The sequence below is a fragment of the Tetrao urogallus genome (assembly GCF_951394365.1).
Source record: "Tetrao urogallus genome assembly, chromosome: 2".
NCBI classification, from domain to species: domain Eukaryota; kingdom Metazoa; phylum Chordata; class Aves; order Galliformes; family Phasianidae; genus Tetrao; species Tetrao urogallus.
Genome location: NC_136814.1, coordinates 57,167,632 through 57,183,291, shown reverse-complemented (window position 1 = coordinate 57,183,291; position 15,660 = coordinate 57,167,632). Strand labels below are relative to the sequence as shown.

Genomic DNA, 15,660 nt, shown 5'->3' with positions numbered 1-15,660 from the left:
TGCCTTTAAAGGTAAAGAGCCCTATGGAAGGACAATCAGTTTCTACCCACCCTGCTTCTCTGCTCTAAGTACAAGTTAATAAGTGACAATGAATTACCATGCTCATACGCACCCCAACATTATTCTGGAACCTATTGCTACATGAAATCCCAGGAAAAAAAATTTACATAAAGGAGCATTTAGTCGTGCACCAATGGCAGTAATATCTTACTGTTAAAGTACGCTGCTCAATAAATACAATTTCTGCTTGTAGATAACTTGGTCCTTACACCTTTCTGCACCAACATGTCCCGTTTCTGACCTGTGCAGCCTGTGAACCCAACAGCAATTACTGTAAAAGGATGTTCACAGAGCTACGTCGGAAGCACCCTCAAAAGCCAGAGCAGAGACACAATAGCCATTTTCTGAACAAATGGTGTGAGCCTTGGGATGCAGGACAGGCTTTCAGCTACAGCTCAGGCTTCCCACCTCACATCTTTGAAGGTGCCCAGACCAGACCGAAACCTCTTCACATACAGGCTCTGCACACTTGAACTGCAAGTAAAAGGAGGTCAGACTTCAGCTTATTGTCTCTCCAGCCAATCACCTAAAGCTGCTCAGCAGGTTTTCGATGGCCTTTCACCTTTGGAACAACTTGCTTCAGCTAACTAACCTCTGCTGAAATTTAACCACCATAGCACACCATGCGAAAGGTAAAGCTGACTGATCTAATACAGTAAAATGGAGCACTCTGGGGGTGCCGTGGCAAATTTAGGTAAGATAATCTGCAACAGGCTGTAGGTTGTTAGCTGTAGGCTGTAGACCTATGGAAACATTTATCCTGGTCTTCCAGAAAAGAAAGCTCCTTTGCTTACCCAGATCAAACCGCATCTCAAAGAACAGAAGTTTGTGTCATCAGATGCACAGCTGGCATCTGGCACAAAGACTCAAGGCCATTTTCAGGGTTCTGTGAGCATTTGCTGTATAAAAACACTCCCTTAATCCTCAGAGACTGAACTCTTCAATGAGAGGTCTCAGCTTTGCTTTAGCTGACCAAACATAAGCACTTTTTCTTGTTCTGTTCTTTGAGGAGCAAACTCTTCATTTCTTGCTGACAAACCAGTACAGCACTTCCCAGCTGTGGGCAGGCCATAAAACCACTGGGCATTGTGAAGGATCACATTGTGAGAAACACACAATTAGGAAGACCCCCAAAATAAACATTCACACCAAAACCTGGCAGGTCTAATGCAAATCTCTCCTTCAAATTTCATCTTGCATTTTTGCCTAACAAAAGCCACCTATGGGGCCAATCAGCAGCACCCCAGGAGCTGACACTACAGATCATCATATTGCCTGCACCTCCCTGCTCCTTTATATTTACTGCTTGGTCTATCGACCCCTTATCCCCAATTTCTGTTCAGACTGCAAACCCTTTCATAGCTCTTCTTGTTCTGCATGTCTCCACTCACACAGTTAATATTTCTATGGGCTAGGACACAAATAAGCTCACAATGAGAGAGAAAACTCCTAAAACTTCAGCTGACAGAGCAGGTCGGATCTTACATTTACTTTGCTTGGTTCCATTTTCTTGCTTTACATGCCCCACAAGAGAAAAATGCTAGTGAAGTGGTATTTGGAATGCAATCTGCACAGCAAAGGTGCCAGGCGTACTCATCTCTGCATGCCCAATAACCCTTGAGCATAACGAGGCACAATCAAGAAAGAGCCATTGAAGATACTGAGACCAACCTTGATATCGTAAGGTTGGTTTTAAGGAAAACAATGAAAAGAAAAGAAAATGTACAGCACTGGTGTTTATTTTATATATCATTTGACAAGACTAAAAACCACAAGACTTCTGACATCAACTTTCACTACATTCAATCCAAAGATGCTTAGCAAGCACCAGCTGTATATCATACAATAAAAACACATAGATGAGAACAAGTTATAATCAAGTTTAAAAAAAGAAAAAAAGAAAAAAAAAAAGAGGAGAAGGGAAAAAGCCATCAATTTTAATATTAAGATACTAAGGAATCTGGAAGGGAGACATTTTTCTTTTAAAAAAATCACAAAATCACCAAGGTTGGAAAAGACCTACAAGATCATCCAGTCCAACCATCCACCTATCATCAATACCTCTCACCAAAGCATGTCCCTCAATACAAAATCCAAACGTTCCTTGAACACCTCCAGAGTTGGTGACTCCACCACCTCCCTGGGCAGCCCATTCCAGTGCTTGACCTGTCTTTCAGAAAAGTAGTATTTCCTAACAACCAGCCTGAATCTCCCCTGGCGCAGCTTGAAGCCATTCCCTCCAGTCCTATCACCAGTTACATGAGAGAAGAGGCCGACCCCCAACTCACTACAACCTCCCTTCAGGTAGTTATAAAGGACAATAAGGTCTCCCCTGAGCCTGCTCTTCTCCAGACTGAACAATCCCAGCTCCTTCAGCCGCTCCTCATAAGCCCTGTGCTCCTCACCCTTCACCAGCTTTGTTTCTCTTTTTGAACCCGCTCCAGGGCCTCAATGTCTTTCTTGCAGTGAGGGGCCCAAAACTGGACACAGTACTCAAGGTGCAGCTTCACCAGTGCTGAGTGCAGGGGCACAATCACTGCCCTGTTCCTGCTGGCAACACCATTGCTGATGCAAGCCAGGATGCCATTGCCCTTCTTGGCCAACTGGTCACACTGCTGGCTCACGTTCAGCAGAGCATCAATCAACACCCCCAGGTCCATTTCCTCTACGCAGTCCTCCAGCCACACCGCCCCAAGCCTGTAGCATTGCCTGGGGTTGTTGTGGCCAAAGTGCAGGACCCGGCATTTGGTCTTGTTGAAATTCATCCCTTTGGCTTCAGCCCAGCTATCCAGCCTGTCCAGATCCCTCTGTAGGGCCTCGCTACCCCCAGGCAGATTAACACTTCCAGCTAACTTGGTGTCATAAAAAAAAAAATAAATCCCACATTCTCAGCAAGAGTCATAAAATAACAAGCTGGGAAAACTATCAGTAGGAAAAAAAAACAGTAGTCATTCAAAACAAAAAAACAAACAACAAACGCCAACTGTGATCGCAATTGCAGAAAATGTCACTTCTCCAGCACATTCCTACTTTTTATGGTGTTCAGATTTTTTTTTTTAATTTAAAATTTGAAGAGTGCTGCTGCTTTTCAGAAGTAGCTTCAAGGAAATGTCTTCACTTCTTCCAGAAAATGTACACCACTAACAAACATAGTCACTTAAAATAACACATTTAGCATTCCAGAGTACTAAATTGTAAGCTTATTCTCCAGCAACAACAACAAAAAAGAAAGCTTATTTCCATTACGGTATTAGCTGACAACATGATCAAAACCCATTCAGTTCTATTTCCAGTCACTAGTAAATAGTTCACTGTCCAGACAGCTTCACAGGCAGCAATGCAATACTCTTCGTTCCAAATTATACAGTCAGTTCTGACCTCTGATACTCAGACACACAGTTTGAAGCCATAAGATTTTTGACTATTGATTTCAGCATAAAACTGAGCCCCTGGGTATAAAATCCACTCTTCAATATAGTCTAATATTCCTTTATTGGTGACTCTTGCCAGAGTTATCTTCTCGTCCCACTTACTGGAGATGTATTTATTTATAAGAAACATCAAGGATGTCAGACAAAGCACTTCATCTCTTCCAGAGGGCAGCCATTAAAAACAATTCTAGTTATGAACACTACTCATTATACACTTCATGGAATTACAAAGACAAAATTGGTATGGAAAGGAACCAAATTTTGATTATTTCAATAAGCATTGAGGAGTAAGATAAGCATACTGTAGCAAGAACTTAAGAGAAGATCTGTATGTAAATATCTTCTTCGGTTTTTTCTTTCATGACCAAACACATCCTTTCTCAGCCTGCAAAAGAATGCAACCCTTCACATTGATCACTGTTATATACAGTAATTAAAATATGGTTTTTCTTAAGGTTCAGTCAACATGGTTTTTATTTCATCAATAATCACTTTATACTTTTGCAGCTGTTTTATACCCTAATTTCTTTCCTATCGGTAAAGGATAAAGGTAAAGGATCTTTCCTGTCTGTTCCATTGCCTTTTTAACTGCTCATAACCTGTATTTGTCACCAGTAACCACAGCAGCTGAAGATTAAGCAGTTAGTAAGGTGCACCTTTGCTGGCATTTCAGATAAATTCAGTTCACAGAAAGCTAATTTTACACTAATTTCCATTCTTCTCACTTACGGAATATAGATTATGTAGTATTTTAAAACAGTGAGTGATGAGAAAAAGAGCACATTATTTCTGTAGTGCTGGATTCTAATTTTGGAACTGAGTATGATCTCTCTTTCTACATCACTATACAGGCCTAATAGTTGTATAGTATCCTTATGTACTGCATACATATATATGGATATATATATGTATACGTATGTATATCCATATACATATATGGATATACACTAGATGTGCAAACACAGTAAAAGGTACAAATACTAAATGCAAGGATTTTCATGGTCAAAATAAACCTAGGGACACAGTTAAACCAAATAGAAAAGATTAACATTGCTGAAAGTGGAGTTCCTTCATTATTATCTTTACAGAAGAACTCACTGACTACACCAAAGAGCACTTTTTCTAATCATAAATTAGGAATTTCTGTATAGAGCCCTTTTTTTCCCCCACTCATTTTTGACAAATTTTGGAATTTAAAACTCAGGCCTTGATTGTTCCTGAATAAAAACTGTCACAACTATAAAAAATGCTGCAACTGGAACACATGAAGAAACCACCTGATCACTTATTCTCTATGACCGTGGTAAGAAGTCAGTTCTTCGTAACTAAAAAAAAAAACAACAAAACAAACATGGTCTTTTTGCGCAGCTGCCTAAAAAAGCCTATAAATGTTGTATTCAAACAGGTCAATGCTTTACTAGGCAAATGTTTTACCAGACTGCTTCAAAAGCATTTGTTGGTATCAGATAACTTTCATCACTGAGAAAAACACACACAAAAAAGCATTACATTATCAAGGAATACTTGTCAGATTACACCTGGTTTATTACATCTACTAAAGCTGTACACCAAAAATAGAAACTTGACATTCTTGGCTTTGAAAGCTTCTTTAAGTAACCCTGTCCATAAGCCATCGCTATTGGTATTCCTGTAGAGGCAACATCTTCAGTTCTGTAGCTCCTCCAGATATACTCTCTCACACTACAGTAAAATAGCACCTTCCTTCCAGTTTCAGAAAATAATTAAAACACATCTGACTACAACCATAACCCAGCAGCAGCTTGTGAAACGGCCATGCAAACAGCCTCATTTCTTCCAGAGACTGTGTACATTTGGCTGTTTACATGACAGCTCTTAGAATTCAACTGCAGCCATACCTTGGCTGATACTGGTCTCACTGTCAGCAAGCATCACACACGTGGTTAGACTTAATAACCTGATAAACCAGACACACAAAGCCCATGAGGAAGAAAAAAAAAAAAGAGAGAGAAAAAAAAAGGGTGGAGATTTGGCCTGGAGAGGTGAAGCACGCTATTCAGATTCATGGTGCAAATCTGTGATACAAATAAGAATAATAATCAGATCTGTGGAGTCTTTTCCCATGGACCATTAATCTTTCAAGATCAACATCTGCAAGGAGGATAAAAGGAAGCACGTTTGTTGTATGTTTCTGACTCCAGCACTGTGGCTATAAATAGAGCAGCTCTCTCAATACAGTGTTATCTTGTTGACAGAGGAGTTACAAAGTCAAGAGTGATTCAAGCAGTAATTTTAAGTTTGTACAAAGGCTAACCAGATGTAAACAACTAAAAAATGCCTATGGATATCATGCACTTTTTGAAAACTATTTACTGAGCAACCTTAAATATAAATACAGGACTTCCTAAGTCCTTTCCAATCTAAATAAACAATGAGAAAGATAAGGAGAAAGAAACAATGTGGTCTCCTGTCCCACTTTTAATCCTGAGAGCTGCACTACTGGTGCCCGGGAACAGGCAAAGCTTCAAAACCCAAAGCTTCCCCATTCTTCTTCTCCTTTCAGGAAGCCAAGAAGCACCGCAAGGTGTAAAGCCTTCTTAGCTGAATTAACCAAAAAAGCCTTAATCCAGCAGCTGTGGCACCTGCCTGGCTGGAGCTCCCTGTTCTTGGTTGGGACACCAGTCTCAGGAATGACCTGCAGCCCTTCCTACATCCACCTACCTAAGAGACATCCTGATCCCCCACAGTTTCAAGGCAGAGCTACAGCCCAAAGATCAGGCATGAAGATAATGGCAGGCCTCAATTCCAAAGATTCTCTTCATTTTAATTGGTTTCAACCTAATCTTAAAGAAATTTCTTTCTGTCTCACTAGTCCTTTGCCAAGTATTGAGAGCTTTGCAGTGTAGCTTTGAGCATATTTCAAAGTCCTCTGTCAAAGAAATATCAAATTGTAATGGATGTGCCCATCAAAGCAGGTTGCTCTAAAGTAACTGTATTTTACATAAAGCCATGGAGCACTGACACTACCTAAGTTTAAAAAAAAAAAAAAAAAAAAAAAAGTCTTCGATGCTTCATACGGTTCAACATGTACTAAAAAGATTCTTTCTACTACATAAAAAGCTAAAACCTCCTGGTAAGCAGAAGTCCCTTCCTCCAGCTTTCATGAGCAGCAGGTAACCCTTTAGCAATACCTAATGAGACCCAAGTCTGGAAATTTGACGTCCTGAAAGATGCACAGATATTCCTCACCCCTTTTAAAGTATTTTGTAACTTTTAAAAGGTACCACAAAAACTTCAGACAGAGCTTGAATTCTGCTTTTCTTGTAGCTCTTAAATCTTGTCATTCATTGCAACAACTGTATCCTTTCCTTCCTACCTTTTCTTCCCATGACTGACTGCAAACTCTTCTGCAATACAAATCCTAGCAGTTTTGGTGAACAGACACACTCCTTTTTTCACAACTGAAATGTTTTCTTATAACTATTTTGTGACCTTATGGGACGTTCTGAATGTCAACTGCAATCAAACTTGCCCAAATCCCCCTTAAGCTCCAAAACAAAGTAAAAAATGAGGCAAAGTTCTGTTCTTCTTCCAAATACAGTGACTACAAAGACAGTGTAAAACACTGCTAACTTTCTCAGTGAGTATAAAAAGTGCTGAGCAAGGAGAATCAGGTCTTTTAGAGTTTCTTGTAGTACCATCATCTGAGGTGAATACCTAGAGAGTTTTTTAAAAACCAAACAAACAAAATGCCACTAAAACACAGGGCAAAGTTAGGGCTGCCAGATTATAAGTCTTATATACATATATATATATATATATGTATATATAATATATATATTAGATTCACACATTATATACACATTATTATGACTATTCTGCTTTCAGTCATATCCTTATTTACATAAGATTTTTACATGAGCTTTCACTCTCCCAACCTGTAACTGCAGAAAATAGGGAAGAAACTACGGCAGTGACCAAGAATATTACACTTACTATTTATTCCATTACACCAGAGATAGGTGATCCCAAATACGATGACAATAGCTGTAGCATATGTGTAGCACTTCTAAGAAGGTTAAAATATTTCATGGCATTTCCTTTAGTAGGACATCTTGATCCTACAGTCATTTGGACTCCACCTGTTTTCTACCTGTGATTTGGTAATTTATAATTATAGTGAGCTGATATGCATACACACCCCATCTAAAATGGTGTTGCAGATCACTGCCCTCTGTGTACATATACATGAGATAATTTATTAGCCAGAACACGTGGCTCCGGGCAGCCTGGTCTAGTGGTTGGTGACCCTGCCCATTACAGGGGGTTGAAACTAGATGATCTTTGAGGTCCTTTCCAACCCAGGCCATTCTATGATTCTATGATTAGAAGCTACTTGATGTAACAGTCTAGACTGTTTAAGAATAAACATGATCTTGTTCCACTCTTCAAAAGAGGAGAATTAGAATTCAGGATCAACAACCACAGCCATGAAGCCTGTAACTCCCAAAACTGACTGGACTAGTTGCATTTCCTTGTTTTTGGGGTGCCTGCTGAATTCCAGTGTCTGTGCTGTTGAAAACTCTCGCTGCATATTTGTAGCTTTATTCTTCAGACATAAAATAAAGAAGCCTGCTTATTTCTTTTAGTAAAAGATGAGCCTCACAGAACCCAGTTTTGGAGTTTTAAATAAAAAGGATCATGTATTAGCAGACATGCAATATTATCACTATCAGCTTAACTGAGAAGTAGTATCAGAAGTTTTTTTTTGCTTTTACATCTGCTTTGACAAAATGAAGTAGACTATTGAGTCAGGTTCTGCCACTCTGAACCTCTTAACTCTCATAATACTTGAATTATGTCTCTGAAAGACTTTGCAAATGTAATCCTATTGTTGGCCCATACATAGAATTTTTTTATTCAAAAGCATATATTTTATGAAGGACAATAACAATTGCTGGAAATCCAAATCCACCAGAGAGAAAAACAAGTAGATGAGGGCAGAGGGGTAACCACTACATATACAGTCACACCACTGGCACCATTTTAGAAGCACCTCAGCAACTCATGAGCACTTTCAGAGGAGCTGGAAATCATTACTGAAGCTTGAATTCCACTGAATGAAAACAGAAGTCAGTCTCCAAATCAAGCATTCAGTACACTTCCTTTTCACACAGTTCTTTGTTTAAAACTCCAGTTGTAACCAAAAAAATATTGCACATGGCTAGAGAAACAAGGAAAAGAATGGTCTCACTTGAATCTCTTCTGTCCTATTTTTTTTATCTTTTCCATAATGATTTATCTGCTTTTCTCATTCCATCTATATGCCTTCTATGTCACCTGTTTCCATATGACATTTCTGTTACCTTCTGCAGTTTTAATTATTTTATTCTCTACAACTAATATAAATTAAAAATACATATGCAAAATATGCAAAGTATGTTCTCTATAACAACTCTCATGCTGCTTATTAGAAAAATATTCAAATACATCGTATATGTTTCTAAAGTGCCCTTTATGTGTAATCTCCTAAGAGAATCACTGGAACTAATCTCACAAAGAAGAAAATAAAACCTGTGTGAGATTACTTCAGATCTTACAAATATCAAAGAGCACCAAGTAGAAAGTGAAATAGATATAGTATTTGTAATTCCATTACTGAGGCACAGAGAAGGAAGATTTAAATAATTTATTTTTCTTTTCACAGTGGGGAAAAAAAAAAAAAAAAGCATGTCAACAAAGCCCGATTTAAACTATGGTGGCAAATGTCACAGCCATCTAGTAAAGTACAGTCACAGCCTTTAAATGATACTGAGACACTTTTGTGCCTCTAAAAGCAATTAGCTCTTTAAAAGCACTAGCTCTTACCATGTTAAAGGACCTGCTAATTAGACCTATAACCCTGTTAGTTACTAATGTAAGACCTACAGTACTATTCAGTAATTTTGTTTGTGCTTGAAGGAAGTTGGCACACATTTATGTTAATTTATCACAGTGTAATCCTTAAATTCAGAACAAATTCATTATAATTTATATGAGCATTCCTAAACAGCAGACATGAAAATCCTGCAAGAGTCTCAACACATTTTGTAAGGGAACTGTTCTCATTACCCAAACAAACCAATAAAGACCCACTAAGACCAAGCAGAGCAATGCTTTTGCACAAGCTGGAAGAGACAGGAGAGTAGGAAGCAGAGCTGCCTACAGAAAGAGCTGTGGAGGGAAGCACATTGATTCAATGGCCCAGTAAAGACAAATATTCTGGTGGTAGTTTTGGTTCAAGTATCAGGAAGATGTTTGCAACAGTGACTCTGAGGCCAAAGGACATCAACTTCAGAAGCAGCCACAGTCATGTCATCTACTCTTGGAGAAGCTGACACAAATAAAAGCTGCATACATTGCTGTATAAGAGAGATCTGCTCTGTGCCATGCTGAAAGAGACACAGCAAAAGCAGAGGACAGTGCAGGTTTGCCCTGATCCAGCTATGTCCTTCATACAGCTCCACCCCAAAAATCCACCACACAAAGGAGACAGCAGAAAAATCTGGCCATCTCATCAGAAGAAAAGAGGTTGAAAATGGCACCCACACACAATTCTTCCATTTTATCTTCAAGGGCAACTGCTAATGCCATGATTCTGTAGAGCCTTTGCAACTTCTCCTTGCCTACTAAATCCTTTTTTCTAAGCTAAGATTCTCAGAGAATATTTGATCCAGATAAACTGTAGGCAGCTCTCTTTGTTACACACACTAATGAGCACTTCCAAAGGCTCAGTGTCCTATGACCCAGCTGGAACCCCACTAAATAAAACAAAACTACACTAATATGTTCCCTCCCACCTCATATTTCTGGTAGTCTTTACATGTCAGTAGACAAATAAGGAAATAGGAAGCTACTCAGAAGCACAGATTCTGTCCTACCTCTGCCATTGCTATCATCCGTGTTTCCCAAATAGTGGCAGAGAAGATATAAAAATGTTCATTTTTTCAACCAAGCTCCCTGCAAAGCTTTAGTGGTTCTTCTATGAATAAAAATGTCTTTTCAGTTACAAAGTATACAGATGTACAGCTACCAATTTGGATATACAAATGCTTTCACGAGCAAGTTTGGAAACTAGTGGTAGCTTGTCATAAATGCCTGGTCTGTAATTTAAGAGCTCCAGCTGCTCAGTTGTTTCACTGCTTAGAAAAACTTTCCAAAAGTGATGGAAACGTCCTCTAATCTAGTACAGAGATGACACTGTAGAAGAAATGACAGGTTTTCCAGTTCTGGTTCTTGAGGAACAACAGGGAGTAATTAGCTAGAGTAATTCATCTGTTCTCAGTTTGGGTCTCCTTTTCTAGGATCCTCAGCCACTTAATGACTACCACAGTATCCACAGCTGTGCTGCCAACAAGGTGTGGATATCAGAACTTGAACACTGTGACAGAACTTCCACCAATAAGGAATTAAAAGAAGTTTTGCTTTGTTCCAGGAGAGGAGAAAAACAAAACATAACACAAAATAAATGATAAAGAAACAAAAACCAAAAAGAAACAAACACATGAAAAGAAGAAAGAGCAAACATAAAACATGCAGAAGACAAAGTAAATAACCAATTATTTAATAGAACTAGGTGTTCAAAATAAAAAAAAAAAAACCCTACAAAACAATCCCATATGTTAGCTGATCTAGTATTTTTCTCATGTAATCCTTGCTTTTCTTGCTTCCTCCAATAGCATTACATTTTGTTTTTCTTTACTCTTAAATCTGATTCTTGTTTGGATCAGCAGACTCTTCTATGTGGGCACAACAAGTTCACCAAAACTGAACACCACCACAGAAGACCACTGTTACATTCTAAGAATGCAAGAAGAAACAGACAAAGCTAGATCAAAACAGAGGGCTGGTAGTCATAGCACACAAAGGCTGCTTGCTCTGCAGCTGAGAAAAAAAAAGAAAAGTTTTAAGAATTATAGAAGCAGAAGAAAAAATTGCTGGAAAAAGAGCTCTTACAGTACATTAAACTAAATTCACTGAAATGAAGACATAAACAAAGCCACAAGAATTCGGGGACTTAAGTAGTGCTATTAAATATATATATATATATATATATATATATGTAATGTTTTAGATACTGAAATGATAATTCTTAATAAAAATTATTTAGGAAAATTGCTTCTTTTTCCTTCCTAACTAACACTCCTTTCTTTAGCAACATCTTACAAACCTGAGAGATAACAGTTTCTAAACCATCATGTCAGTAGTTCATGCGTTTTTTCAGCTCATTCTCTACGTTATAGACATATATACATACATATGTTGTTCTAAAAAGTTGCCAGTCTATTTCACAAGATGGCAATCAGTTATATAAAGCAACACTGTAACGAAGCACCAATCAGCTTTTTCAGAATGAGTGGATCACAGACAATATCCATGTGTCTTACCCTGCATAGCCCAACACAACACTTGAGTTTAAGGGCAGCAAAAAAAAAAAAAAAAAAAAAAAAAAAAAAGGAAGTGAAAAGTGACATGACACTCACTGTACTCTTTAAAATGACCCCATGTAGTTAGTGGTTAAAACCCTGACATCAACTTTAGATAACCCTGACTTCAACTTTAGGAGTAAATAATTTCCTCAGTAAAGGAAATGCTCAGATGAGGCGTAATCCATATGCCAATGCTTCTATAAACTCCTATTTTCTTTTGCCATACTTGCACACTGCGTGTAAAGAACAAAAACAATGTTAAGTACTGTTGAGTGCTACTCAACTGTTAGTGATAGGACCAATTTCCCAATGCCAGACATCTTCAAATTATGAAGCGCATCTTCAACAAACAAATACCAGATATTTTTATACCTGATCACATGTGAACAGGAAAAAAAAAAAATAAATTCAATGCATGCAGTATTAAGTGCTATGCGAAAACTCCATTCCAATTAATTTGAAAACATCAAATTATGTCAGTGGCAAAAGCTTGCAATTTAAGGGAACGGAAAGGGAGGAAAGATAGCCAGCCTGAATGAACAGCCAAGAGCCTGGCTGAAGGCTCCCATTACATTTTAGGTGGAAGCTTAGATTATAATACGCTATCTGAAGAGCTGGAAAGGACTGTCATGTAAAATTGCATATGTTGAATCAGTGTTTATCGTCCTGCCACACCCTGCCCTGTTTCTCACTGGTGTGGCCCTATGCAGAGGTTCTGATTGACAGTCTGGCTCCAGCTGTGTTTCTCACCCTAACTGCCAGCACCCAGCTCTCACCAGCTAAGTAGCTGTAGCTCCCTTAGCACGCTCTTCAAAACTATTCAACAGCAACTCAGTTTGTTCCTTATCTGTATTTCAGAGATTAAACACCTACATATATTGAAATTGAAACTTCTAGACAGAAATTATGGCAGTCCATATTGAGGTCTGTGTTTAATGAAATAACTATTCATTTGCAGAATTATTTGATAGAAAGTGAAAACGTACAAGTGAATGTGTACCTTACACTCACTAAGAGAGGATGACTAAGCTTAAACAATCACTTTAAAAGTTCAAAAAACTAAATATTGTGATCACTCTGATTTTAATATCATATATTTTCATAAGCTGTGTTCTGATTTGAAGTACAAAGTGCCAAATATTAGCTTCCACAGCATGAAGCTCATAAAGTTTATGGAAAAATTTATGAACGCTTCCTCCTGTCAAGGAGAAAAAAGACCACATATTTATTTTTCTATGTTTTTACCTCAAAGAAGAACAAGTACCACAGTGCAAATATCCTTCTCTGAAAGAAAAAGGTAGGAAGAATTTGGGTCACTGGACAGATGCTTTGACATTTTAATTAGTACATAATATTTTAATGACATTTGCGTAATCTTTTACTATTTAACTCCTTTAGTCTCTTTTACCCTTAAAACATTACTGCAATGAAAAGTTAGGCTGTGTTCCTTATAGTAAACCAAATGCATGATTCTGACTACACATCAAAGCACTATCACAAGTAAGAAGTACTTTGTGTGTACTATGAAACTAAGGTGATGTTTGTGGTGCAAAGTTCAGAGCAAAGAAAGGTGTGTTTAAACAAAGCATTAATTAGCAAGCTTTCACAAGCTTATCAATCAACAAACAATTGTAATTTAGAAGCTGCAATGGACCTCATTATAGTACACTGGAATCAAAGTTGGGCTTTTGTTTCTTTTTGTGAAGCACGCTGTGCTATGCAGTTAGTCATGGAGAGCTTGCTTTGCCTTCATTATGACTCCGAAATAAGTGCAAGTTCTTCACGGTATTCCTCACCAGAGAATGCCACTGGATCCCAAGGACTTCTTTTCACAATCAACATGCCTTTTACAGCTAGAAGACAGGCACTCTACTGAATCACTGAATGGTCTGAGTATGGACAAAATTAGCCAGAAATACAGCCTACACTCAGAGTGGCTGCTAAAGTCCAAACTGCTCCTGAATTGGCTAAGAATCCGTCACTACAAAGCTAAGTCATCAAATACTTTTTAACAAACTTGAACCAATAAATTTATATTATAACAGACCAATCTCTTAAAGAATGTGGTCATAGTCAGTACTGGGACTCATAAAAATGAATGATCTTGACAAATCATGGCTCCATAATAATCACATTAAGCTGACACAGATGAAGGCTGTTGCCAGCGAGAGCTGTCAAACCTTTCCTCTCCTGTGGGCCCCCATTACTTTTGTCGTGTCAGTATCATCACTGCCATTGCTTGCTGAGCCAGATGAAGAAACCAATATGTCTGAAAACAACATTTGCAAAAAACAAACAAACAAACAAACAAACAAAAACCTACTGACAGATGGATTCCTTTCTTTATGCAGCTCAACCTAGTTCAATGAGATCAGAAATGCCAATGACAGGACAAGAAAAATGTGTAGGTGAGAGGTGGAATCAAACTCCACTTGCAGTGATGTCCCCACTCCTTGCAACCTCCATTCATCTTAGCCTAATTTGACCATAGCCTATACCTACTGTCACTGCACGTCAAAATTTCTGCTGGTTTGAGCTCTGGAAGGCTTCTGAAATGAAAAGAAAAAGTTTCAGGAAATAGTGTGCACCTCTCCTCTGAGAGATGCTCTAGCTCTATCTCAACAGAACAAAAAGATATTCCTCAAGTCTACCTGAAATATGAGGACAATGCAGCTAAGCCATCAGAACTATTTTAGTAGGACACAAATGCTCATTGTCTGCAAACACGGCTGATAGAAAGGACTTTTCCAAAAAAGCAATGCTATTACCAGTGTTTATCTAATTGTGGCAAAGAAAACAATGTGGTAAGGCTCTAGAAGCTATACAATGAATGTTGTTTGATCTATCATTCTCTTGGCACTCATATGGCCAAGAGAGAAACCACTTTCCATTAGCCCGTGGTAACCACAGCTTTGGTCTCCCACTATGACTACCAAATGAGTAATGACTGTGTAGGTGACAGTGTTGACCAGTACTCCCTTGCTGTTCAGCAGCTGAGGCTTTCAGTTACTGCTCCAAGCTCCTTGCTTTCAATCTAGGATCACAGACTCATAACCATGGCTATAACCACAATCACTATATGACTATGTGGGAAATTACAAGCATAACAGAGCTTCCTGATCCATTTGTCCAGTTGAAATATAGCCATGCACCCTCTCAGATAAGTCACAAATCTCACCATTACCTCCCAATATAGTATACTTCTGGACCTTGATGACATAATTTAATATAGGCAGAGAATTTCTAACAGAGGGAACATTTCAATACTGGCCTCAAGTCCAACCAGCTATTGTTCTGACAGTGACATGGCAATTGGATAAAAACAAACAACAGATAAAAAATAGTAAAAAATATGTTAAAAAAAAAAAAAAAAAAAAAAAAAGGTTCTTTAAATGTCACACATTAAATACCGACAAAACAATTCTCACCTATTCACTTCAGTATGTAAGTATTCCCCCGGTTTTCAAATAGGGAAATGAAGTCAAAGTATACAACTTCCCCTTGCCCACACAAAAACTGCCAGGGTGACTTTGGGACTGGTGGACAGGAAGAAGACTGGGATGCTGCAGGAAGCAGGTCAAGGAACAGCTTTACAGAACAAAGCAGAACTTGGAACAAATGATCATCAGAGAAGGTACAACCAATTAACTGACTGTTCCTGTTTTCACTTTCATACTGTTGTGATAGATGACAGCACGAAACAACAACCAAAGAGTAAGCGC

The 15,660-nt window shown here is 38.4% G+C and overlaps 1 protein-coding gene across 1 annotated transcript in view; it reads right to left on the bottom strand.

Annotated features, from left to right (window-relative positions):
• The window catches only part of ARHGAP18 (Rho GTPase activating protein 18), a gene marked incomplete at both ends in the record, with an annotated part of 58,154 nt that overhangs the window by 36,562 nt on the left and 5,932 nt on the right, over nucleotides 1–15,660 (bottom strand). The window lies entirely within an intron of this gene.